Here is a 25,914-nt window from a genome sequence, read left to right on the forward strand (position 1 = left end):
AACCCAGGCCTGCAGGGGAGGGCAGTTGGGGGGGGACCAGGCCTGCAGGGGAGGGTAGTTACGGGTGACTGTGCCAGCAGGGGAGGGCAGTTAGGGGCAATTGGGCCAGCAGGGGAGCAGTTAGGCATCGATCAGGCTGACAGGGGAGTGGTTCGGGGGTGATCAGGCTGGCAGGCAGAAGCAGTTAAGGGCAATCAGGCAGGCAGGCAGGCAAGCGGTTGGGATCCAGCAGTCCTGGATTGTGAGAGGGATGTCTGACTGCCCATTTAGGCCTGATCCCAGTGGTATTGGGTCTAAACAGGCAGTCGGACATCCCTCAAGGGGTCCCAGATTAGAGAGGGTGCAGGCTGGGCTGAGGGACACAGAATCCCCCCATGCACGAATTTCCTGCACTGGGCCTCTAGTATATAATAAAACCAGTTTTACCAGAGAGCAATTGAGGTAAGCAAGAGTGAAGTTCATACAGCATCTCATCATCATTACAACAAGATGGCCTTGAAAGAAACAATGTTATTTGAGGACCTAACACTTACTTAGCACTTTCTGCTTGTCTACTGCTGTTCCGAGCACTTCACAATACAACTAATTTTAAACTGGCACAATTTTATAAGGGAGGTGCTATTCATAACCCCATGTACAGAGGAAGACACCAAGGCCTGAACGTTTAATTTACCCCAAATCACACAACTAGGATGTGGAAGACCAGGATTTAATGACAGTGGCCTGGCTTCAGAGGCCACGACCTTGATCACTACACTGTACCCATTACACTAGAAAGCACACAGTGCGGTTTTAGATCTACAGCCAAAGGGGCTTGCTAACACTCCACCAACAATTAGCCTGGTCCACTCCGTGGAAGAGAGGAAACATTTGCGTTCTGTAGACCATCTGCGAGGTACGGGGGTTCAGGGGAGGGCTCAGGGTGAGGCAGGTTCAGGTCTACCTTCCAAACCCAGCAGTCCAATAGCTGTCACTCCATCCGAGCATGCTTTAGTTTCCTAGGTCTGCTGTAACAAGGTGCCAGGAAACTGGCAATCTAAAACAACATGAATGTATTCTTCCATGGTTGTAGGGGTGAGAAGTACAAAATCTAATTGTCAGAAAGGCTGGTTCCTTTCGGAGGCTCTGAGGGAGAATCGGTCTTGCCTCTCCCCAGGCTTCCTCGATGTTCCTTGATTAGTACATGCTTCACCCCAGTCTCCACCTCTGTCTTCACAAGGTTCTCCTCTGTGCCTCAGTTTGTTCTTTTCTGTCTTGGATTAGGGCAGTGGTCGGCAAACTGTGGCTCCCGAGCCACATGTGGCTCTTTGGCCCGTTGAGTGTGGCCACGAAGTTTCAATCGCACTGTACATGCGCTCCTGCACGTGGTATTTTGTGGAAGAGCCACACTCAAGGGGCTGCAGTTTGCCAACCACTGTATTAGACTATTCTCTTTGGATTTAGGGTCTATCCTCCTCCCAAATGATCTCATCTAGACCTTTACTTGAATTACTTCTGCAAAGATTCCAGTTCCAAATGAAGTCACATTCTGAGGGTCCCGGCAAACAAGAATTTTGAGGGGACACAATTCAACCATGACAGAATATTAAAGGAGGGAGCCAGAGATGCCAAGCGTGTTCCTAAAGGAAGTGTCTCTGTAAGGAAACATGATGCTGAAGATGCCTCCGGTGTTAGCAGATTCGGGCTTGGCTGACTTCACAGAGATCAAAACAGCGGTGAACAAAGCACAGCAGATGCTTGTTTCTCTTGCACATAAAATCTCAGCTGGGGGGATGGAGAGGTTTTGCTTCCCAAGGCTCTGCAGGGATGGAGGCTTCTCCTGTACCCTTGTGCTGCTGTGCCCTCGGCCCTAAGGCATAGATGGCTCACCAGAGGGGGCCTTGCTGTGGCCTGTGGGTGGTGAAAGAGGATGTGGTGAATAAGTGAGTAATGAAGAAATTAAGCAATGAGTGAATTAATGAATGAAAGTGTGTGATTCTAAGTAAATGAATAAGTGGAAATTTGAGGAAATGGATGTGAATGAAGGAGTAAATAATTGTAAATGAGTAAAGAGATGAATAAGTAATGGAACAAGTGATTGAATCAATGGATGAGCAAGCCAGCAGCTGAATCACTCTCCTGGGAAGATAGGATTGGCAGCAGGACTGGAATTGTAGGGCCTGCTGGCGCCTGATCTAGCTGGAGGCCCAAGGTCAGGGTCAGCATGCTAGCTCATAGCTCCAGTATTCATCCAGCTTACTTCTAAAGGCACAACTAAGAAGTTGCATGTACTACGTCTGCTCACACACATTGGTTAGGACTTATCAGTTACACCTTGCTGCAAGGGACTCTGGGAAAACCAATCTTTTGCTGAGAGGTCATGTGACCAGCTAAAAAGCAGGGGATTCTGTTTCTGAAAGACAAGCAGATGGATCATTAAAGAACAAGTACCATAAAGTATGGGAAGTACCTGGCACAGGGTAGGTGGTCATAAAATTGTGATTTTGATCTTCTACCATGATATTGCTAACAACGTCCAGTAGATCTCTGCGTTTTCCCTTGGCCCTGTCACCTGTCATCACAGTTACCAAAGTCCAGATGGATCCTGACTCCATAACCCTGAGATGGGCCACTCCTTTCACACTCCTTAACCAGGCTCACCAAGTCTATGGCTCTCCAGACCTTCCCCTCTCTTCAGCTTATCCCCAGACCCCAGGTTACAAAGCCTCGCAGGAGGGCGGCTGCCCAAGTCCCCTCCAGCTCTGGCTGCCAGGAATCAGCCCGGGTTCTGGAATCTGAAGTCCCAGGCACTATGCACTCTGCTCAGGCTGAGCGTTTGCCTCGCCGCATGCTGGAGGAGTTTGTGGAAAGAATTTTCTGGCATTAGAGGGTGAAAGTCAAAACAGTAATTACAAGAACATCTGCTCCTGAGCGGAGAGCATATCCTCCGCACACCAGGATGCAGGCTCCACAGTTCAGCAGGCTGGAAGTTAAAATGGAAGAAAATGTTCTGGGAGCGAGGACTAATGGACCCGCCACGATGCAGGCTCTTCTTCCTGGTAGGGTGCTGTGCTGGGGACAGGAAGGAGCGCGGGTAGGTGGGGGCTGAGGGACTGAGTGAGCCAGTGCATGAAGGGAGTGAGTGAATGGATAAGTGAGTGAATGAAGGAAAGAGTGAGCAAAAGAGTAAATGAAGGAGTGAGTTAATGATGAGTCAATGAAATAACAAATGAGTAAGTGAATAAGTGAATAAATTAAATAAAGAAGTTAATCGGTGAATGAATGAATGAATGAGTGAATAAGTGTGATTTTGCATAAATGAGTAAGTGGAAATTTGAGGAAATGAATGTGAATGAACGAGTGAGTAATCGTAAATGAGTAAAGAGATGAATAAGTAATAGAATAAGTAGTGGAGTGAATGAATGAACAAAGCCAGTCGCTGAATTACTCTTCTGGATAGGTAGGATTGGCAGCAAGACTGGAATTGGAGGGCTGGACTGGACTGAAGGCTCAAGATGAGGGTCAGCCATGCTAGGTCACAGCTCCTACATTCCGGGCCTGCAGGGCAGACTCAAGTCCCTTCCGCCAGGGCCAGCAAAGTGGAGCCAGAGCTCAGGCCCAGGCCCTTCCCCTCTGTGCACCGCACACCACCTGGCCCTGTTCCTGGGCAGGTGCGTGCCTTGAGGCAGCCCTTGTTTCTGCCGTCACAGTTGCCTACACTCTTCACCTAACTAAACCTCTCCTCTTGCGTGGAAGAACTTAGAACCACTTAAAAATGTAAACATTTGTGGAGTTAAATTACTCCTCTGGCGGGCAGCATAGGTAGGATGGGTTGGCTGAGAGGTGTGGGGAGGTGGCAGATGGAAAGGAGTGAGGGGAGTCCGGGCACCCAGTCAGGAGGCACGTTCAGAAACTCGGGTGTGCCTCCTGCACCCCTGCATACTCATGTCCAAGATTTCAAGAAGACAGTTAAGGCCAAGATGTTCTTAGAGTAGGAAGGAGGAAGGGAGTTAAGGAAGGAGACAAGTTAGTGAACTCTACTTGGAAACAAACACCATCTATTATTTTAATATCAAATATCATGAAAGAAAAAAGTGGTGGTTTCTGGAGCACCCTGGAGTCCATCTGGGTATGTCGCCTTTGCTCCAGGGCTAATATGAGGAAATAGCATTCTTAAGTACCCATATTAACCTGAACGTGGCTCTGTGGACTGTGACAGCTGCAATTTACATCGTAATGGCTCACCATCCATTTCACACACTGCCCCAGAGGGCATTTCATAGCCCATGAAGCAGGTACCCAAGGCCGCAGCTTTGCCCCTAGAAACAGGTTTGAAGGCTTCAGAAGCTCCAACGGGCTTCAAGCGGGTCCCTGAGGAGCCCTCGCTGCATGCCCCACCCATTTACCCATCATCCACTTCTCTCCCATTTCTGAGTCCCAGGCCTTCCTCTGGGCTGTTGTGGTCCCTCAGGAGAGATGAGTTCTTCCCTTGAATAACAGTTCATTCACAGTGGCAAGTGTTGCCTCCAATGTCAGTGAGAGCCAGGAGACCAGAGGCGGAGGACCAAGCCAGACTGGCTTCAGAAAAGAGGAGGGATGTGAACTGAGTTGGGGACGAGGATGAGGAGTGATCCTCATAGGGAGAATGGCTACATTTACACAGCACCCACCACCTGCCTGGCCTTATTCTAAGAACGTGAAATATATTAGTCTTCACAACAACTCTAGAAGGTAGGCACAATTATTTTCCCTTTCTGTATCAATGAAGAAACTGAGACACAGAGGAGTGAAGTCTCTTGCCCAGAGTAATGCAGTGCTGAGTGGGGCGGCCAGGCTCCAACCAGGTGTTCTGGCTCCAGCGTCTGTGACTGTAACCCTTTGATATACACCCCTCCTAGCAAATCTCTACATGGGATTTCATCCCACAAGCATTTATTGAGCACTTACTCTGTGCCATTCGTTCCTTGTTGGGGATACATCTGTGAGCAAAGCAAATAAGGATTGAGTGATCACTCTATGTCAAGTCCCCTGAAGAATCGCGCAAGGCCATCCTGGTGAACAAGAGAAATGTGGGCTCTGCCCCAGTCTAGTTGGGGAGATAGAGATTAATCAAAGAGTCCTTCAAAGGAGTAGGTAATGGCATGCTCCCTGGGGAATGTATAGGGCAGGAAGCTGCCCTGGCCTGAGGGGCTAAGGTAGCCCTCCCCAGGCAGCAACTCCACATCTATGCTGAGACCTACAGCATTTGCTCCCTGAGTGTAATGGCCTGAAAGAGAACTGGTTTGCAGGGAGCTCAGGAACAAGGGGGACAGGCAGGAAGATACAGTTTGTGAGGTGGGCTGGGAGCAAAGTAGAAATCTCATGTTTAGTGAAGGGCAGTAGGAAGCTCTTGAGGGGCTTGAACAAGAGTGACATGGGCTCAGCTGGTGTGACTCAGTGGTTGAGCATCGACCTATGAACCAGGAGGTCATGGTTTGATTCCTGGTCAGGGCACATGCCTGGGTTGTGGGCTCTATCCCTAGTGGGGTCGTGCAGGAGGCAGTCAATCAATTCTCTCTCATTATTGATGTTTCTATCTCTCTTTCCTTCTCCTTTCCTCTATGAAATATATATATCTATAATAATAAAAGGGTAATATGCTAATTAGACCAGACATCATTCCAGATGAAGCCAGGCTGGAGCGAAGCCCAGGTCCCAGGTGCCTGCAGGCGGCTGAAGTGAAGCGAGGGTCCCGGGTGCCAGAGGGAAGCCAGTGCTGGCAGCCGGGGGAAGAAAGGCCTACTCTTGCACAAATTTTGTGCATTGGACCTCGTGTGTGTGTGTGTGTGTGTGTGTGTGTGTGTGTGTGTGTGTGTGTGTATTTTTTAAGAGTGACATGGTCTTCCATATTTGGCACAGTTCCCAGAGTTGTTCACATTCCCCCTTTTTTTCTGTCTGAAAGCATCAGGGGAAGCAGTCAAGTTTAGGGTGCATATCCCAACCCAACAGATAAGAACACTGAAGTTCCTCCAAAATGATCACTAAGCGTGGAAAGAGTGGGGACGAGGGTTCAGGTCTTCCTGCTCAGGGGCGAGCAATGGCACAATGTGACAAATGGCAGTGAAACCTCAGGGTCTGGAGAGGAACTCCACTGAGAAAGGGCCCAGCGCTGTGCCTGACACCTGCTCAGTAAGCACCCATGCCCCCTGCCTTCCACTGGGGGACACACTGCTTTGGTTCTGGGCACTGCCTGGCTACCATCCCCACCTTCCACATCAGTGGACATTCTAGTGGATGTTTGGCCGGTTTGGTGCAGTGCAGGAGTGAAGAGGAAAGTTGTGTGTGTTCCTTGCCTGAGTCAGGATCCCTGCTCCTTGGCTCCAGACTGCTCTGCAAAGAGATCTCACAAAAAGTGAATGGACGTCCCTCTGCTGGACTCTATAGACAGAAACTGGGGGAGGCGATGTTCCAGGTTCCCCCTGCCCCACCCCGGCTCCCTACTACAGTGTTCTCTCCAGTGTGCTTTGGTTAAAAAGCTTCTCCGTCAGAAAGAGTGACTTTGGAAATTCATTCACGCAAAAAGAACCACTAGCATTCCCTTACAAAACCCTTTTCTCAGTTCATCTTGTGAGGTAGTCACTTATTTATCAACACCTTAGAGCAGGGAATTGAAGTGGTGGTTATTCGTGGCGCACATAAAACAAAACCCAAGAAGAGGCTCTCTCTGACCCCCGTCCGGTCTTCTTTCAGCTACAGGACAGTGTCTCTTTCAGTTCCATCCTTTGATACTGGCTGCTCAGAGACATCACGACCGACGTTCCCCTGCCTTTGCTATTTCCTGCTCTTCGGAAGGGTGATTTCAGATGTGTTCCTGGTCACTGGAGGTGTGAGCCTGGACCCTTTCGGAGTCATGACTCCCAGAGGTCATACTTCCCAGGACGCCCAGAGCTCAGAGTTGCAGTCCCTTCTTGGAGACACGTCCATGAGACAACAGAGGGATGCCAGCCAGCATTAAAACGGTGGCATTGACAGGGACCAGAGGAATGTGGCTGGCTCCCAGCTTCTTATTTTCCAATTCCACTGGAAGGTCGTGTTCATTTGAGTGTTTAAACCAAAAATAAATTATTGTAATCCATTGGCTAATTATACCATGCTGAAGTTCTAGACGCTGTAAATTGCAGCCGGGCTGTATCTACATGAAGTTTCTGGGAGTTTATTTTTAGCCTTTCAGAAAGCACTCAGTTTCCTAGAGGCTAGAGGCTTCATTTGCAAGTTGTGGGGGGAAGTGAACATGGAGACAAGAAAAGTGCATCTGCACAATCCTTGCCCTGTGACGGGGACAGAGTGCTTAACCCTCTGGCCTCCTCTGTAAAGCAGATAGTTGTGTGGTGGATTTGAAGCCCTGGCTACCTTCAAAGCTCTAGCTCTCATTTCCTGACTATGGACACCAGAATGTGCCTAATCATGGTCTCTTCCTGCTGCCTAGTTCATCCTGCAGAATGTCAAGAGCTACCATCTCAGCACGGCTCAATGGTTGAGTGTCAACCTATGAACCGGGAGGTCCTGGTTCGATTCCCAGTCAGGGCACATGCCCCGGTTGTGGGCTCAATCCCCAGTCTGGGGTTTCAGGAAGCAGCCAATCAATGATTCTCTCTCATCGTTGATGTTTCTATCTCTCTCTTTTTCTCTCCCTTCCTCTCTGAAATCAATAGAGTATATTAAAAAACAAAAAAACAAAAAAAACAAAAAAAAAGGGCACCTCAACATGCTTCTGAACCATGGAACACAGGCCTTTGGCAACCTTTGCCCCAGGGGTTCATGCTTCCCCTTTTCTGATACTTATTTTCTTGGTGGGTGGAGAGTGGTAGAAGATGTCATATTTATTGAGCAGCTGCAATGTGCAGCACACACTGCTAGGCGTTTGCATTTGAGTGCTTTTTGGACAACTTCCCTCATTCATGACCATTGTCATAGTAGGTCAGTCAGTCACGGACGTCTGTGTGCCAGACACCGGGCTTGGTTCTGAAAACACCACAAAGGTGGAAGTGGATGCAACTCCCAGCCCCCAGGAGGCCAGAAGGGGAGGTAGAGCATGAAATGGATATGCGACCTGCTTTTTGAAATGTAGGATTATCCATGGATGATAAAAATGCTGAGCGCCATCAGAGATATATCACAGATACACTCCGGGCAGCTGGGGGCGGGGGGAAAGGTCCAGGTTCCTTTATGCCTGTTGGGGAGGAAAATCAGGTAAAGCTTACAGGTTAGAGAGGCATTTGAGCCAGCTTGATGTGTAACTAGGATGTACAAATGTGGGGTTTGGGGAAGGGAAATCGGACAGACCTGGTTTGGTAACCTTGGAAACCTCCCTGGCCAGATCCCAGGGTGGCCATCCAGACCAGTCAGCTTTCACAAATGCCTAGCAGACCACATTCCTTCCACACATCACAGCCTCTGCCAAATTTTCTTCAATTCTGACAAAAGGATGATGTATTTTTTCAAACGGGGGAGCATAAAAAGATCCTCAAAACAATTTCTTTGTTTGGATGTTTCTAGTGTGTAGATTTCTGGATCAGCAGCCTTTTGCTGTGTAATTCTCTGGTAGATGGATGGATGGATGATCTGGTGTCTTTGTACCTGCAAGGAGATGGTAACAGTTCACCTGGCTGGGCTTGTAGGTAGCTATATGAAAGAGGGACATTAGAGCTGGGCCTGGAACAATGAATACAATTTTCTCAGCACACAGTCCAGATAAAGTGCTGGAGTCTTTTCCACATCTACAAGGGTTCAGGAATCTGGAGAAGGGCTGTGCAGAAATGAATGAAGAGACTAGAGAAGAAATATGAATTTGGGAGGCACGGGGGCGCCAGGGGAGGCTTAGCTCTAGTGACTAAGCTCTCTGAATCTCTGGACCCCTGGCTTTTTATTCCCACATTTTGCCCTATAGCAAAGCAGATATACATATCAAAGGTAAGGTTTGGTAAACAGTAAAGTATTATCAGGTTGGGGGAACTGCCCTCAGCTGTCTGGCAGCAGGCAATAACACAGATCTTCAGCCCTGCTGAAGCCCCAAGGTTCATCAGCCTTCTGATGAACTTCTTGCATAATTATGACCTGCTGGACTTAGCTTCCAGCAATAAAGACCTTTCATTAAGAGGGGAACAAAATGGCCCTAGCCGGTTTGCTCAGTGGTTAGAGCATTGGCCAGAAGACTGAAGGGTCTCAGATTTGATTCCTGGTCAAAAGCACATAACTTGGTTGCAGACTCAGTCCCTAGCTCAGTTTGGATGCGTGCAGAAGGCAACCAATCGATGTGTCTTTCTCACACTGATGTTTCGCTCTCTCTCTGTCTCTCCCCTTCCCTTCCACTCTCTCTAAAAATCAGTGGAAAAAATATCCTCCATGAGGATTAACCAAAAAACAAAAAAAGATGGAAGCATGAAATCCATGACCTTGTGGGAGAATGGTGAGTCGCAGAGGTTAGGGTTTAGGAGGTGAGATGAGTAAGTGATGGGACTGAGAGCACAGGCTTTGAACCAGACAGATTGTGGCTGGAGTCCCAGCTCTGCCACAGAATAGCTGAGTGATCTTGGGTAAATGACATGTCTTTTCTCAGTTTCTCCTTTCTCATCTGCAAAATAGGACTATTAATCATACCCACCTCATGTGGTTGTAGTGAAATAAAGTTTAGCACAGCGATTAATGTACACTTAATAAATGGTAGTTTATGATGCCTATTTCATTGAAACAGTTCTAATTAAATTATGAAAATGCCAGTATACATAATAGAATTTAAGGAGGGAGAGGAAAGGGGGCTCTTTATGCTTTCGCACTTAAGGATGAGGCCGAGAAAAGGAACCAGCAAAAGAGACAGAGAAAGTCCTTGGAGGGAAAAAAGGGGAACCAGGAGAGATTGGATTTCCAGCCACTGAGGCGAGCTTCCAGAGGAGGCTGTGATCCTGTGGCGCAGGCTGGGAAGGCGCTGGGATTTGCAATAACAACGTCATCATGATCTTCAAAAGACATTCTGAGAGCCACACAGCAGTGATTGGTGGGGGTGTGGCACTGGAGGAGGTGGAGGTTTAGATGACTCAGGAATTCTCTCTGAGAAGAAAAAGGCTGAGGGTGCCTTGAGGACAAGGTCATGGGAAGAGCTTGGTTAGATGAAGGTTATTTGAACTCAATTAGTGCAGCGTGTCTCTACCTTTCTAAGCCCATGCCTCCATTTGATAGACATAAACATCACTTTTCCTTCAAGACTCTGATATTTTGGCACCTATACGTATACTCAGCTCAATTTTGGGAATCGGGACTGCCAAGAAATTCTTGTCTGGATTTATTCCTTCTAGTTGTATTTTTAAAAGAGTAGGAATTTAATAATCTGTTGGAATAAAGCAGGTAGGAAATGATATAGGGTGACTGAGGGGGATAATGAGGATGGATTTGTAAGACAGTAAGTAGACTGAAGTGAACAGATGTGAGGGGTGTTAACGTAAAAAAACCATTGAAACCTGTAAAGAATTTTTGTGAGTTTATTTGAGCCAGACTGTCGACATATGCCGGGAAGCAGAACCTCAACCAATTGAGATAGTGCTCCGGAGAATGGCAGGGTTACATCCGTATTTATACATGAAATTCATTGGTGACAGATTTAAGGAGGTGGGATTAAGTGAAGCCGGGAAACCTCTGTGATAGGATAAAAAGTAAAATGATGGACACATACTTAGGTGGGTGCAGGAACAATTAACATGATGATGAAGGAATTTGTGGTATCTGTCCTGGGACCCAGCACACCTGGTTGGGCCCCAGGGGCTTCATAAAAAGGGAAGTCACAAGTTACCCAGACATCCCAAGGATGTTATCATAGATGCAAAAAGACAGGCTCAGTTACGGTAAAGGTTGACCTTATCAGTGAAGATATCGGCTTAGGACATAACTGCCCACCATAACTGCTTTTAGTTAAGGTTTAATTTCAGACCATCCTTTGTGGTTACTTTAGGTCTCCGAGTCTGCAAAACTGCCATGCAGGCCTCTCCTGAGCTTGTCAGGTCAGCATGTGGCCCCTTTTCGTCCACAGGGGTGAGGGGGAAGAAGTCAAGGAGGAACCTGGGGCTCTGACTCAGAGAACCGAGAGAGTAACCACACCAACGGTTGCACATCCCTTCTCCCTGTGGGTCCTCACCTCTGCTTGTCTGGGTGACTCTCATGGGTTCATTGAGTGCAAGAAACCAAACAGTGCATGTGGCCATCCTTTGGAAACTTTTGAATGCTTTATAAATTTAGGGCATTATTATTAATATTGTTATAAGCAAGAAATAGCACAGCTGACTCTCTTTCTTGTACACCTCTCTCTGTTTTTGTCTGCACAGCCTCTGCATCAGTAAATGTCATTCTAAATGGCAGAGGGAACTCACATGTATTACTCATATACCTTTTAACAGATAGGGAAGTGGAGGTGAGGGGGGTGGGGGTCAGGGTTAAAAAAACTAGGCCAGGATTACATCCAACAACTGGACAATACACATTCTTTCCAAGTACAGTGAAGCAAGCACAACAATTGGCTGCATCTTAGACTATAAAATATGTTAATACTAGTAAATTTCAAGGGATCAGTATCCAACAGACCACATTCTCACATCACAGTGACTTAAGGTAGAAATCAGTACGAGAAAAAACATTTCTAACTAACTAACTCATGGATCAAAAAAGAAATGATAATAGAAATTATAAAACACTTAAAATTTAATAATAAAAATAGCAAATATCAAAGTTGTGGAATGTAGCCAAGACAGCACTTAAGGGAAATTGATGACCTTAAATGCTTGTATTAGAAAAGAAAAAGGGCAGCTAATTAATGAGTGGGCTGCATATCCAACTGGAGAAGAACAGTAACCAAAAGTAAATAAGTTAGCACAGGGTCGTGCAGGTGTTAGTGGAAGATCTAGGATTTGAACATAGATGTAGCTGGTTCCAAAACCCTCCCTCTCTCCACTGCATCCTGAACATTTCCCCATGCCACTTTTCATAATATGCCCAGTGCCTAGAAATTGTTTCTCTGTAAGAGGCAAATAGAATAGCGTAGCTGCCTGTATCAAAGGTTGATGAGAAGTCTCCCTCAGTTATTGATCCATCGTTTCTTATTCATTCATTAAATGCTTATTGAGCATTTGCTAGGTGCCAGGTACTGTGATCTCTCCCTTAGCTGCCTTTTCTCTGAGGGTTCAGAGTCCAGTCTTTGGCCTGGGGACAAATCTGCCGCTGCTGCTGCTGCTGCCAGCCCCTCCTCTAGCCTCCCGCTGCCTGAATCTTCTCTGAATCTTGTCTGAACAGCATCTCATCAAAAGTGACTGATTTCTCTCTTGTCTCTTTCAACAGGTAGACTGAAATTACCATGTGTCCAAATTAAAATTGCATACTTCAAGGATTATTTGAAGGACTATTCTTAGACCCTTTTAAGAAGATTTAAAGAAAAGTGAGTTGATTTTTTTTTACACGTCAGAAAGTATTCCTGATTTAAGTTAATGTTATGGGTGCTTTTTTTTCTCTGCCTTCTTCTTAAACATGCATTAATAGGTAGGCTTTATCTCTACTTATTTTATAATGCATCTCCCTCCTAAGAACAATGAGCAGAGAGTACAAGATTACTGCTTGTCTTCCCTACAAGATTTTAGTACATTTCAAAGCTTGTGGAATCTTAGAATCTTTCAGGGTCTTTCAGAATCTTTCAGGGTCTTAGTGGTGTGGACCATTCAATGGATGGATGGATGGATGGATGGATAAACGGAGATTATAGATACTTTGCCTGTGCTTGGAAACATCCAGGGGTTGATGAGAATCTTGGTCTCTCCCCACTATAAGGATTTTTATAGAGATCTCCCATGTTCAGGATTTGAAATCCACTTCTCCTCACATCTTGCCAAGACTCTTTCTTCTTCATTAGACAGCCATAAACATGGCTGAAGACAGAGACCAGGTCTCTTTTTGAGATTTTTTTTCTTATTCTTTGTTCCTCTGATACCTTTTCATAATTTGATTTCAAGAGCAGTCCCTGCCCTATTTACCTTCTTTCTAATACTGTACATGTCTCCTTAAAAGAGGCATCCGCCCAGCCAGTGAGGCTCAGTGATTGAGCGTCAACCCATGAAACAGGAGGTCATGGTTGTTTTCCTAGTCAGGGCACATGCCCAGGTTGTGGTCTCCATCCACAGTGGGGGGTGTGCAAGAGGCAGCCAATCAATGATTCTCTGTCATCATTGATGTTTCTATCTCTTTTTCCCTCTCCCTTCCTCTCTGAAATCAATAAAATATATATATTTTTAAAAAGATAGTTACATTATATATATTCAACAAAGGTTTCATCACACACACACACACACACACACAGCTTAGTGTTCAATAAAACACAATAACAAAGGGACCTGCATGCAGATTTTTGAAGCTCATTTTCAATGTGGCTTTCAGTAGGAAATAAACAAGAATTGAGGTAAACCATGTGACTTGACATGTTACAAAATCAATTACCAAATTTCAAAGTTGTGCCTCAAGTCAGATCACAATCTGAATCTGAGTAAAAAGAATAGCAAGGGTAAGCATTGTGAAGTGAGACTTGAGTTACATCTGTGCTATGTATGAGTCAGAGTCCAAAAACTTGATAGCCACTGATTCAATCTAAGCCTCCCATTTGAAGATGAGGAATCTGAGGCCCGGAGAAGGGGGCTTAGGAGCAGAGCTGGGAAGAAGACTCTAGGTCTCCTGCCGATTCTGTGTCTTCCTGTTGCCAACCTCGATGAGCTGAATGGCGCATTCGGTTGAGTAGGCTTCGTCTGGCACCTTAATCTCTGGGAGGCAGCCCTGTGCTTTTGGTCCAAGGGGAGCGATTGTTTTTCCACCCACAGACGGGTTCAGTGGGAGGCCCAGACACCTCTGCAGGGGCCTGGCTCCAGCTCCCCGGGCCCCTCCCTCCTCCTTCCTGCCTCTTCTGCCTGATCTGCTTCCCCCCAGAGCTCCTGAAGCACCTCACACTCAATCGTGTTTTCGTTTGTGCGAAAGGACTGTCGTGCCAAAGCTATTTTATGGTTGTAGAAGTTAGAAAACTGTGAAGAAAACACACTGGGAGAGGAAGATCCAACAAGGCATGCTTTGGTTCTGGCCTTGTGCTTTTATCTTGTTGCAAAAATGTGAATCCCTTCAGCCGACCTCTCCTGCGGGAGCCACGGCTGCCAGCCTCTGAGGCACAAGGACAGCAGGCAGCAGCCGTCCCTGCCGGGCAGAGCTGCACAGTGCAGGCGACTGTCCTATGGGGTTTAAAAGGCTCACACAGGGCCTGGAACCAGCTTAAATAGGCGGGTTACATAACAGCAGTGGCGTCTCACTATTTTGACTTTAGCCAGCAGCACAAAATACAAGAGGCGTCTTCGCTCAGGACACATGTCCACCACAGGGAGACCCTATGGTTCAGGATGTTATAGCCCAGGCCCCCAGGAGGGTCATCTAGCCCAACCTTGGGGGTAGGGAGCCAGGGCAGCCTCGGAGACAGTTTCATAAAGGCCAAGAGGTTTGTGCTAAGAATTAAAGAAAGGGAAACCAGCCCAGCCAGCATGGCTCAGTGGTTGAGCATCGACCTATGAACTAGGAGATCATGGTTGGATTCCTGATCAAGGCACATGCCCAGGTTGTGGGTTCCATCCCCAGTAGGGGGCGTGCAGGAGGCAGCCAATCAGTGATTCTCTCTCATCATTGATGTTTCTATTTCTCTCTCCCTCTCCCTTCCTCTCTGAAATCAATAATATATATTAAAAAAGAAAAGAGAAAGGGATACCAGCAGGTCAGATTGCTGAGAACTCAGCAGGCGGGACCCTTTTTTGAAAGAAGCCCTGTTGCCTCTGGAAACTGCCTGAGGTTCTGCAGGTTCAAGGTGAGGGAAAGTAGATGGAGAGAGCAGGAGAGGATCCAGAGAGGTGGACGGGGACAGGTGGGGAACGGCCTGCCCTGCACCCAGACAAGCGAGTGTGTGTGGGGTGGGCAGAAAACATTGCCAGAGATCCCTTTGGGCGGGGAATGGCTGTAGCCATGGAGACAGATAAGAGAGGCAGACACAGCTCTGCATGCCAGTGCAGTGCTAGGGTTTTATTTACCGCACTCACTGTGCTGTCCTTAAAAACAACTCTCAGAGAGAGAACCGCTCTGATCCAGGCCTAGCTAAGTGTGGAGGAGCTGGAGTGATGAGTAAGACCAGAGCTCCCAGCCTCCCTGTCCTGCCAGTTGCCGGATGGGTCACAGTCGGGCCCAAATTTGACAGAGTAGGTTTTTACTGCTTCTATGGCTTCTAAATTTTAAACATAAAGTGACAAGTTAAGGTTTACTTTTAAATTTAAAAATTTGAAATCTAATTCCAAAAAATGTTTTAACCTAGCACTTGTTATCCTAGGATAAATTGTCCCAAACCTTGTTCTGGGACACATCTGCCTACGAAAAATTGTTTTAAGGAGGAGGGTTTCCTTTTGAGTGATCTGAGAAGTATTGGTGGATACCACTGCCACTAGCACTCTAAAGGCTCTGAGAAGTCCTGCAGTGAAGGTTCTAGCCTAAGGTTTTTCCCAAACTTATTTGCATGTCTATTAATCCCTCTGCTTCTCAGAACTTATTATTATTTTTTTTTGAAAACTCCATCCTAGAGAGTGGCCTGAGGCTGGTTGGTAGCTCTGAGGGTGAAGAATGGGGCCCTGCCTGCCAGAGGGGGGGGGAGGTAGGTTTTGTGCGTATTCTACCCACAAATGCATGCTCAGGGACTGGCCCCAATACGTGCTCAGTAAATAATTAATAATGAAGGAATGGCTACTGTACTTGCTGGTGAGGAGAGTCCAGGATGCTCAGCAGAGGCTGGAGGCAGAGAGTACACACAGCGTTGGCCCCGTGCAAGTGTGGCTCTAGCAGTTCAGCGTAGGCTCTCTTTTCTCCTACTTGCCCCCTCCCTTGACTGTTTTGGAAAAGGCAATGAGAGGCAGCAAAGGCAAAGTGGTTTGAGGTACATGCAATGGAGCCAGAGTGCCTGGGTTTGAATCCCAGCTCTATCACATCCTAGCTCGTTCCTTGGACAAGTTGCCTTGACATGTCCGTGTCTCAGCACCATCATCTGTAAAATGGACCTAAATATAGTGCCCAGCTTCATAGCACCGGGATTCAGTGTTAATACAGGCAGGGTCCTCAGAGGGGTCGGCAGGTGGTAAGCACCACATAAGCACCAGCATTTGTTGGCGGCTTCATGTGGTTACCCCCCGGGGCCTTTATCCGAGTTCCCGTTCCCATTGTTTCCCAGCTGACCGCGATCCTCATGCTCCTGAGCAAGGCTGCCTGCATGTGTCTTCTCACCGGCATCGGGAAGGGCGGGGATGCGGCTGCTTCCTTTTCAGTAGTCAGGGCTGTTTGAGGTAAGGCTCAGGTTCCGTTCCCGGGTATTGGAGCTCCACCGCTCCGGCTGGGTGAATATTTCCCAGGGAGCCCAGCACATCTATTATTGATGTACTGCAGGCAGCCAATGTGCTTTGCAGCATTGCTTCTGCCTGCAGAGGTTTTTGTGGGCCACAGAGAGTTCTCCCGACCTTAGTGCTTGTCGTGGGGTGTGGTGGCAGTCAGCTCCTCCTGTCTCTGCCTCCCTGGGGAGGACCAGCCGCTGGGTGAGCCGTAGGTAAGGGGTGCCCATTGGATCCGGTGCAATGCTGACAATGGAGCAGGCAGAATCTTGTTCTTTGCACCTGCTTCTCTCAGCTTCACACCTGGCTTCTAGGCCAGCAGCCTGGGTGTCATCCTTGAGAGCTCCTTCTCTATCATGGCCCTGTGTCTCATCGGTCACCAAGCCCAAACCTCCCGAGTCCAAAATCTTCTCCCTGTACTATCCCTATTCAGCTGGTCCCAGCAGCCATCTTCTCTCATCTTCCAGGCCCCAACTCCCCTGATCCCCTGACTAATAAATCAGAACCCCTGCTTTGTGTTCCCACAGACCCCGCCCCCCTTTTATTTTAATCCTCACCTAAGGATATTTTTCCCATTTATTTATTATTATTATTTTTTAGAGAGAGTGGAGGGGAGGGTGAAGAGAGAGAGAGAGACATTGATGTGAGAGAAACATTGATTGGTTGCCTCCCACACATGACCCGACTGGGCCAGGGATGGAGCCTGCACCTGAGGTATGTGCCCTTGACCGGGATCAAACCCTCGACCCTTTGGTCTTGGGGACATTGCTTTAACCACTGAGGCAAACTGCCAGGGAACCCGCCCTACCTTTTTTTTTTAATTGCCTTTTAATCTTTAAGTTACTTGTTCCTGGTCTGACTTCTCTCTGTGTATGCCTATGAGGGTGGAAACCAAGTTCATCTTGGTAATAATGGTGCTTGACCAGTTAGTTCTCCTGGTTAAGGACAGACAAGAGTATCCTTTTCTCTTCTTCCTTCCTCCCTCACTTTCTTTTCTCCTTTCTTTTTTTCCTTAATTGCGGTTGAAAGGGGACTGGTGGTTACCTAGTCAAATTGTGTTCTCTAGGAGAACCTCAAGGTCACTGTTGGAGGAAAGGAAGCAAAATAGCAGGACTGTAAGCCCCCAACCCCTCACTGACCCAGAGGCTATCTTATCTCTGAGACATTAGAATTTAACTTTAAATGTTCTTTAGGAAAAAAGAAGTGTTTCTTCTACAATAAAAGGCTTGGGAAACACTGATCTATTCGTATAGTATCATGTTTCAGAGCAAAACTGTGCCAAGTAATTTGCATATCTTGACTCATAAAGAAGGAAAGTATTACCCTCAATTTATAGATTCAGAAACTGGTGCCCAGAGTAGCTAGGAAACTTGTCCGTGGTCACACAGCCAGTGTGTCCAGAATGCCCCTCCAAGATTGGCAGACTCCAAACTCTTTCTGCTGCTACCTGCTGCCTCCCCAGAACCTGTCGCCCAACAAACGGTGACTTCCTGAGCCAACCTCTCAGTCTGGCCCAGCAACCAGGGACAAGTCATTGGGAGGTAATTGGGCACCACTTGATCAGAGGGAAACCCTCATTCCTAGGGTTTCCTGGCTGTGAGATGCTAATCGGAGAAAAATGATGTCTGTTTAAGCCAGGAAAGAGCTGGGCTGTTTTATGCCTAAAATAATGGATCTAGGAGCTGTGAGTCCCCAGTACCTTCAACACAACCTGCGCTTCCCTTCCCAGGTGTCAAGAATTTCTCCCAAGGAATCCTAGACAAAATAATAACCCAGGAAAAGGAAGCTCTACTCTAGATTGTAGAAGAAGACAGCGTTTGTTTTACTTTGAGCTTTAGAGTGTCTATGCCTTTCCTTTGTCCCAAGCCCACATGATTTTGATTTTAACTTTGGGGTGAAGTCTGGGTTAGTTAAAATTCACCCTGACTAGAATAGGAACAGGAAAGCTGAGTTCTTACCCAGCTCCCTCAAGCACTCGCCAGGTGACTCTGAGCACAGTCCATGGCCTCTCTACGTCTTTAAAATGAGAGTGTTTGGAGGGAATGAGCCTGCCCACCATGACAAGGGTAATTAAAACACTGACTCAGCAGCTGTACTTTTCGAGTGAATCCCAGCTTTGTCCCTATTGCATGTGACCTTGAGCAAATTGTGGTCAGTCTTACCATCTGCAAAATGGAAGAATGGCAAAGTCCAGCTCATAGATTTGTTGTGGGGGTTAACAAATAAAGCACTTAGAATAATCCCCGACACCTAGAAAGTGATTTAGTTACTTACTGTGGTTGTGGTTGCTGTCATCTCCAGTCATGAAACCAGGTATGATGAGTCTGCACTTCTTGTTGTTGAGAGCATGTCCAAATATCCCAGTGATTAGTACTTACTAGTATACTCTCAGCTTTCATTGGCTGAGGAAATATATAATGACAGGAACTTGCTGTGGATTCGGTGATGTTTGAACTCAATGTGTATTCATCCTAACAGCCACTAGATATGCTGTGTCTGACATTGATTCAGTTATAGACAGTGCTTGGTGAGCCAACATACAGGTTCCAGGTTTTTTAAGCAGCAACATGCCCCTCCAGTTAGAGCCCTCTGATCTAGATGATGGCTGCTTCCTCCAGCATCTGCGTGGGCCATGGTAGACACTAAGTTAACGTTTCAATGAAGTGATTGGACGGATGGAGAATTCTGTTTTACATTTGCCTCATTATTTGAGCAGAATCATACTATGCATATGTGTTAATGTGTGTGTGTGTCTATGGACATTTGCAAAGAAAGCTCAGCTCTTTCTGCCCCAGGGAAGAAGACGGTCATAGTCACATAGTTTGCATATTCCCCCATGTTTTAGTGTTTAAAGTTATTTTTGCTGGAGACCCTTCAGCTGGCTGGACTTGACAAAAGATAAGCATTCCCTCCGCCTCCCCCGTGCCTTCTTCCTCCCACAATGAGGGCTTTGTGCTGGGAAGGTTGCCTGTGGATGCTCCCTTCCCAAGGCCCCACGGCCTGTCTGGCTTCTATCAAGAGTACTGATGGGGGAGGAGACCCAGACAGTTGCATTCAGGGAGCAGTGCCTATGGCCAGTGCCAACTCAACAAGTCAGGTGAGGGTAGATAATTCAATATCGGTTCTGGGCTGCAGGCAGCCTGATTACCTGGGCTGGTTTATCCAGTTATCTGCGACCAGCACCCTGGAAGTCCTCAAGCTCTGATCTCCCAGACTCACTCCCTGGGGCCCAGGAGAGGATGCAGAGCTGGAGAGGGTGGGTAGGCAATGGCAGGGGGATGGGGGGCCAGTCTCAGTCTCTGGAGAATTTCACTCCATAGAGGCGAAGGGCTGCTGAGGCCGCTGCTTCTTAGGGCTTCCATGTACTAATGAGATTAAAATGCCAAAGGCCTGCCTCTGTACACACTTACTTAAGAACACATGGCTTGAGCTGCTTAATGAGTGTTAGGAACCTAGGAAAGGCCTGGGTAGGCGCCTGACGGATGCCTTGTTGATTAGGATGCTAAATGTGTCGCCCTTTGAAAGCCAGCAATTGCCGAAGAGCAAGCCCAGGGTTGAGATTTCCTGGTAATGCTTACATTCCCACTGTTGCCACATGTTTACAAATCGGTAAGCTGATCTGGGTAAAGAATGCTGCTGAGGATGATTTTGTTTACAGACAAGGACAACAATGACAATTATCACAATAATAAATAAGTTATCAAACCTGGCTGCCCACCAGACACACCCTGGGTTTCTTTGGTTTGTTTTTGTTGTTGTTTTGAAATTACAGACCCCCCTTCTCCCCGTGCCTTCCACTCCCCCCCCCCACTTTGTCCCTAGTAACTTTATTTCTCTAGACTTGGGGGTCCAGGAATCTGTATGCTTAACAAGTAGGCTCAATTTTCTGAAGTTCCTGGCTGAGCCCACATTTTGGGAACCACTGCTCTGTACAATGAGGGGACTTTGGGCCCCACTGGCTTCTGACTGTCACTTCCTACCCTGTGGGGCCTCATGCCTCTTGCCCAGCCTTGCGACCTCAAAAATATCACCTTTAAAAATGGATTAGGTAAAATAGACACTCTGGTAGATAGTATAATAATTCCTCAAAAAACTAGAAATGTGATTACCATATAATCCACCAATTTCTTTTCTGGGTATATACCAGTGGTCAGCAAACTGCGGTAAAGAGCCACATGCAGCTCTTTGGCCCCTTGAGTGTGGCTCTTCCACAAAATACCACGTGCGGGCGCACACGTACAGTGCGATTGAAACTTCATGGCCCATGCGCAGAAGTCAGTATTTTGTGGAAGAGTCACACTCAAGGGGCCAAAGAGCCGCATGTGGCTTGCGAGCCGAGCCGCAGTTTGCCGACCACTGGTATATACCATAAGAATAAAAAGCATGGACACCAAGAAATATTTATATACCCATGTTCATAGCAGCATTATTCACAAAAGCCAAGAGGTAGAAGAAACCCAAGTGTCCATCGACTGATGAATGGATAAACACATGGGGTATGTACATACAGTGGGATATTAGTCAGCATTTCCAAAGGAAGGAAATTTTGCTACATGCTCCAACATGGGTGAACCTTGAGGGCATTATGCTAAGTGAAGTAAGCTAGTCACAAAGTACCTAGAGTAATCAAATCCATAGAGACAGAAAGTAGAATGGTGGTTGCCAAGGCCGGGGGGAGGGGAAAATGGGGAGTCATTGTTGAATGGATATAGAGTTTCAGTTTTGCATGATGGAAAGAGTTCTGGAGATGGATGGTGGTGATGGTTGCACAATAACGTGAATGCTTAATGCCACCGAACTGTACACTTAACAATGATGTGGAACGGTCAATTTTATGTCATGTGTATTTTACTACAATAAGTATTAGGTGATATCTTCCCTCCAGAATCATCCCAAGAATGGCACAACACAGCATCTGTGAAGGGCTTTGGCATGCACCAGCAGTGTTTGGCCCTGTTTCTGTCCTCTTATCATTTACCAATTCCTTTTATAATCATTTTCATCTCCTGGGGCTTTTTATCTATGTTCCTTGAAAAGATATGTCAGAAGGGAAAGGGGAAAGGGAACTAGTGTTTGTTAAGAGCTAATTATGAAGTGATCCCATTTGACCCTCACTTACCCTTGGGAGGTGGGTATTTCCATGTTACAGATGAAGAAATTGAGGCTTAGGAAGGTCAAATGACTGACCTCAAACCACAAAACTGAGGAAGGCAGAGTGAGGCTTACCTTACCACATTCTTTTAAGTGGCTTTCGACCTACAGATGGCAGGAGAAGGTGGCCACTGCTCTCCAGGGAAAAGTGCAAAAAGCTACACTTATTGATTGACTTTCACATCTTTTGGGGCCATGGAAAGTTTGGTTGAGCATCTGGTCCAGAATCCTTCAAGAAAGCAGAGCCTTGACTAAGCCAAGGTTGTGTTTGATCTTCACTTGGCTCTCGGAGCCAAGCACCAGATAGCCTCACTCGTCCGAGTCACTACTAGGCTAGACCCAATCATGTCCATAGCATCTGAATGACCACCTCTGCCAGAGACTGGACTTGACACCACCTGGACTCCACATCAGCCTTGCAACTACCCACCTGCCCATTTTGCCCAAATAGGAAAGATTTGTACCACTTGTGTAGAAAGAAATGATGATTCCCCTCACGCACGTCTAATATGTGCCTGGCTCTGAGGTGAAGACAGAGCTGATGAAGGAGAAAACCATGTGGGCACAGTGTGGTCAGGATGCCAGGGTGTGGCTACCACTAAACTCAATATTAAGGTTAGGGTTTCCTCACAAATGTGTGAGTTGAATTTGACAGCAACTTGAATAGCTGCATTATCAACATCAGCATCATAGCAAAAGAAAAAGCTCAATTGGAAAGCCAAATAAAATGATGATGGTAATGATGGTGGTGGGAGTGGTGGTTATGATAGAGGTAACTTGAAGTAGCTGAACTGGAGAGTAAATTAGATCACCTAAAAAATAAAAATGTTACTTACATGTGGATTCACGCTAAGCATTCTGCACAAATTTCTTCTAATATCACCCCAAAGTCCTGTGAGGTATAATCATCTCGGTTTTACAAATAAGGGAAACAGGCCAGGTGACCCACACGTCCAAGGCCACACAGCTGATGTCAAACTGGAATTGGGACCTGAGTTCTACCTGGCCTCAGACAATGTATTTTTGACTCCAGCAAAGGTACTAGGTAGTAGGTAAATAAGGGTTGATTGTTCATGTTCAGAAACAAAATGATTTACTTGCTTTATAGGACAAGTCCTTTAAAAAGCAACTCTCACATGGCGTGTTTAACAGAAAACGCTGATTATAAATATTCATGTGGGGGAGAGAGACATTTTTAAAAATACTTCTTCCCATCTGTGTGGCTATAATACTACTTCAGCACACTGTCACAGGTGTTGTGTTAAACACCAGCTTGACTTAGACATAAGGGTATCACTCTTTTCTCTATGGCAATACCATCCATTAGGTACCACAAACAGGTTTTGGTGCTGAATCCCAGCTCTACCACTTAATAGCTGTGTGAGTGAGGACAAGCTACTTAACCTTTCTGAGTCTTGGTTTCTTCATCTGTGGAGTAGGCATAATAACTGGGGATTTATGTTAGGAATGTTAAGCTCTTGTTTGCCTCTCCCTGCCAAAGCTCACTGTGTATTGCCATTGTCTTGTCCTCTCCATCCATCTGTGCCTCAGTGTCCTCACCTTGATCACAGGCACCTTGGAATGAGAGGAACAGCATCTGAGGCCAGCTGGAAAGTTGGCAAACCTTACCCTCCTTCAGATGCTAGAAATCCTCAGAAACAAAGGCAGTTGATATTCAGATTGGGAGTTCAAGGAAGGGGTTAAAGTTAGTGAAAAAGATTTAGGCTGAAGCCCAAGGTAGAGGGTATAGCACGAGAAGAAAAGACTAGATCAAGCTTATTGAAATTATTCAGGGGAAATGAAGACCCAAGCTAGTCCACTGTAGTGGGAGTGGAAGAAAAATCAATAGGATGTGATTTCTGCTGGTGCAGGGATTGAGAGGGGGAGATAAAGAGGTGATTCAAAGTTGACTAAATGCCAGCCCCCCTCCCCCAAGCCCTTCTTCTGTCCACCCCAGGCTGGACAGGTTGCTTCTCATTTAGGCTCACACTGAGCCCCTCCATGGCAAAGCTCACTGTGTATTGTAATTGTCTGTGTATGTGTTTACATCTTCCACATTTCCATGGGGTCCTAAATCAAGTAGTGTGGCCCCTCCTCCAGCCTTTTCTGGCTCCCTTACTTTGATTTACTTTTCTTCAGAGTCCTACCTAACATTGATCACTTTTGGTTTGTTGTGGGTCTGCCCTGAATGGCACTAGAGCTCAGAAGAGAAGGGACTTGGCCTCCTTTGTTCACAACTATATTCCTAGAGCCTAGAAGAGTGCTAAAGGTACTCAGTGAACATTGGACATAAGTGTCCCCTGGCTCTCCACATCCCCAGGCTAAACATTTCTAATTCTCATGGTGTGGTTTCCTAACCATCTGACCACAGCCTTGGAGACCCTCACCTGGCACAGCAATCCAAATTGTTGCTGTCTGCATTGTTCTCTTCTGAATCATTGGACTGTTATATCTCTTGATAAAGAAACTCTGATGAACAGGCCCAGTGACGTAATTGTGGGAGGCCAGTGCGAAATTAAAATATGGGGCCCCTTGTAAAAAAAAAAATGACTAAGAATTTCAAGATGGCCATTGCAGAGCATTCAACTAAGTAAGCATGGCCCTCTGTGTGCAGGGCCTTGATCACTGCAGGGCCACACACCCATGCAGGCGGCCCTTTGATAAGGACCGGATAGAAGGTTGCAAACACCAGGCTCGGGGTTTCTATTTTGTCATGTAGAAAGGAAGGACCTACAGACGAATTTTGAACAGAAGTGACATTTAAAGTTTATTTCATTTTTTTCCTGACTGTAAGTTTTATTCATTGTGAAAACTTGCACCAGTAAGAAAGGTATGAAGCCCTGTTAATCTTTTCCTCCTCCTCTTGCCCTGCGGGTACCAAATCCAAAAGTAACCAGTGGCCATATGGTTCATTTCCTTCTCCCTTTCTGAGTTGTTTTTTTTTTTTTTTTTTTTTTTTTTTTTTTGTATCATAGTTAAGATTACACTTTAGCTACAACTTTGAGTCCTGCCTTATTTTTCCTGACATTGAAAGAGGAAGCAGGGGACTTACTAGTATTCTTAAATGCATGTTTAGGGAGATTGGCCTGGAGGCCTGTTTAGAGTGGATTCGCGGTGTAGGGTTGGCAGCGAGGATTGAGATGGAGGCAGACTGGGGGTCCTGGAAGAGAGAACCGAGGAGGTGCTGGGCTAAGGGTTAAGAATGGAGGAACATCTGGGGAGCCCAAGACACTGATGGGAGAGAACCGCAACCCCCACCCCTCTATTCCCTCCGCTAGTAGGAAAGAATGTCAAGGTCTGGCCATGTCTTTCAGGGATTCTGCAGGTGACTCCAAGCACAGGGGTCATTTCTCAAGCACAGCTCTTTGGCTCCTGCTCCCTAAGGTACACCAGTCTCCCCTCCCTCCCCTAGGGCTCAGTCTGTGGAAGCTGGCCCCAGATAGAGAGCCTTTGGCAATAGCAAGTGGGGATCCAGGGAGAGAGCAGGCCTGGGTGGGGGTGTCAGGGGTCTCAGTGTCAGCGGCAGATGCCTCAGGGTTTAGATTTGCCCATTTGGTTGATGCTCTCCAGTGCCTGGGCTGGCAAAGGGGAGAGTTAACATTGTCATTGCATCCTTAATTATGCGTTTCATAAATTTTCATGTTTCCGCTTGCAAGCTTAATGTTGCTTTCTCGGTGAGTTTTTCTGTACTTGAGCATAAGAGCCTTGTAATTACAGAGTGTTGTGGATTGCAGGGAGTGATTAAAATGGATTTCATGATATCTGAAGCTCCCCCTCCTGCCCCTTCCCTCACCTCTTACACACACACCACCACCACCACCACCACCAGTCTAGTAGTGGGGGAGTGACTCCGACAGAGCCCCATGAGAAGTTCAGAAAACCAGGATATAAAAGACATGAATTTTCTTCTCCATGTTTTTCCTCTTTGGGTCTTGGATCAACTCCAAGACAGCCCTCCTCCTCCTCCTCCCTTTCCTGAGTGAAGTCCAGCTATGTCCCTGACCCCCCAGCCAACTCTGACCCCTAGGCCTGGCTGCTGTGTCACTCCAGAGATAATAAAACAAAGAGTGGATTTTCATCTTTGCTTTTGTGCTGCCATTAAGTGTGTGTCATTTACCTTTAGTGAGCTTACACTCCCATCTGAGAGGGTCATTTGGTTTGAATAGAGGCCTGAAAACTGCTGAATCCAGCGATGTGAGAATCCCATTTCCGGGCCCTCTTCCTCCTAAGACAAGCTGGTGCTCGGTGGAAGCAGATCTGATCTTTGACTTACTCTGCATCAGGGGAGACTGGTCTCAGAGGGCATTTACACCAAAGGGACCTGGGAGGGGGGAGG

General features: G+C 46.8%; 1 long non-coding RNA gene across 1 annotated transcript in view; it reads left to right on the forward strand.

The window, feature by feature from the left end:
- The window catches only part of LOC102254853, a 212,818-nt gene that overhangs the window by 142,679 nt on the left and 44,225 nt on the right, over positions 1 to 25,914 (forward strand). Inside the window, exon 3 of the long non-coding RNA XR_314494.1 lies at positions 12,334 to 12,430. This is a non-coding gene — a long non-coding RNA (uncharacterized LOC102254853). The remainder of the gene's footprint in view (positions 1 to 12,333; positions 12,431 to 25,914) is intronic.

Source organism: Myotis brandtii, unplaced genomic scaffold (genome assembly GCF_000412655.1).
Source record: "Myotis brandtii unplaced genomic scaffold, ASM41265v1 scaffold704, whole genome shotgun sequence".
Lineage (NCBI taxonomy): Eukaryota > Metazoa > Chordata > Mammalia > Chiroptera > Vespertilionidae > Myotis > Myotis brandtii.